General features: G+C 29.5%; 1 non-coding gene across 1 annotated transcript; it reads right to left on the reverse strand.

The window, feature by feature from the left end:
- Window positions 1-279: 279 nt before the first annotated feature.
- Window positions 280-368, reverse strand: LOC133882971 (small nucleolar RNA SNORD96 family). Its single transcript, XR_009902785.1, has one exon. It is a non-coding gene; the product is annotated as a small nucleolar RNA SNORD96 family (small nucleolar RNA).
- Between the last annotated feature and the right edge of the window lie 1,389 nt (window positions 369-1,757).

Consider the following 1,757-nt stretch of genomic DNA (forward strand, 5'->3'; position numbering starts at 1 on the left):
AGAGAGGAGAGACGAGAGTTCTGAGAAATGAGAAATGAATCAAATGAAGTTGAGAGAGAGAGAGTAAAGAGAGTACAGGTTATTTAGAAAGAAACAAAAAAAACATTGAAAAAAAAAAATAAAAAATAAAAAAATTAAATTTTGGGGGTGAGGCGCGCGCGGGACACGAAAATTTTCGTGTCCCGCGTGCACCCCTGCACCCCCTCCCCCCCCTTCACCCAAAAGGCTCAATCATGAGCTTTTTGATTTTTTAATTCATTTTTTTTTTTTTTGAAATCAACACCTCAGAATTGCAAGATCACAGCAAGGCTTTAAAGCCATTCAGTCCCGAAAGATGGTAATTTGGTGTTTGATATCATCACCGGCGTTTTAATTCATTTTTTGAATATATATTGGTTTTTTTTTTCTTAATTTTCATATATATTTTTTTTGTTTTTTTTTTTAAAGAAAAATTATTTTTCATTTTTTTAATTTAATAAAAAACAGGTTTTTCTTTTTTATTTTTCGTTTGTTTTCTTTTTTCTAAAAAAAATTGTGTTCATAATTATTATGTATTTTTTCGGTTTTTTTTTAAAAAAAATTATTTTTTGTTTTCTATTTTTTTTTTCATTTTTCTTTAATTTTTTTAATTCCTTTTTTTTTAAATAACTTTTTTTTTTTGAAAAATTGGTTTTTTATTTTTAATTTTAAGTAAATTTTGAGTTTAAAAAAAATCGTTCTTTTTCTTCTTCTTTTTTTTTTTAATTTTAATTTTGTTAATTTGTTTTTAAAAAAGTTATTTTTATTTTTATTTTTATTCAAATTTATAGACATTTTTGTCTTATTAAAAAAAAAAAATCCATTTTTGCCTTATATAGTATGTTAAACTAACATATTAGATCATCCGATCAATCATGGTAAATCATCCGATCAAGATAGATCAATAGGATCGATAGATCATTCGATAGATCATGGTAGATCATCTAATCAATCATGATAGATCAATAGGATCGATAGATCATCCGATCGATCATGGTAGATCATCCAATCGATCATGATAGATCAATAGGATCGATAGATCATCCGATCGATCATGGTAGATCATCCAATCGATCATGATAGATCAATAGGATCGATAAATCATTCGATCGATCATGATAGATCATCCGATCAATCATGGTAGATCATCCCATCGATCATGATAAATCAATAGGATCGATAGATCATCCGATCAATCATAGTAGATCATCCAATCGATCATAATACTTCAATAGGATCAATCGGATGAACCATGATTGATCGGATGATCTATCGATCCTATTGATCTATCATGATCTATCGATCCTATTGATTTATCATGATTGATCGGATGATCTATCGATCCTATTGATCTATCATGATCGATTTGATGATCTACCATGATTGATTGGATGATCTATCGATCCAATTGATCTATCATGATCGATCGGATGATCTATCGATCATATTGATCTATCATGATCGATTGGATGATCTACCATGATCCATAAGATAATCTATCGATCCTATTGATATATTATAATCAATTGGATGATCTACCATGATTGATCGGATGATCTATTGATCTTATTGATCTATCATGATCGATCGGATGATCTACCATGATTGATAGGATGATCTATCGATCATATTGATCTATCATGATTGATCGGATGATCTACCATTATTGATCGGATGATCTATCGATCCTATTGATCTATCATGATCGATCGGATGATCTACCATGATTGATCGGATGA

The sequence above is a fragment of the Alnus glutinosa genome, chromosome 11, assembly GCF_958979055.1.
Source record: "Alnus glutinosa chromosome 11, dhAlnGlut1.1, whole genome shotgun sequence".
NCBI lineage: Eukaryota > Viridiplantae > Streptophyta > Magnoliopsida > Fagales > Betulaceae > Alnus > Alnus glutinosa.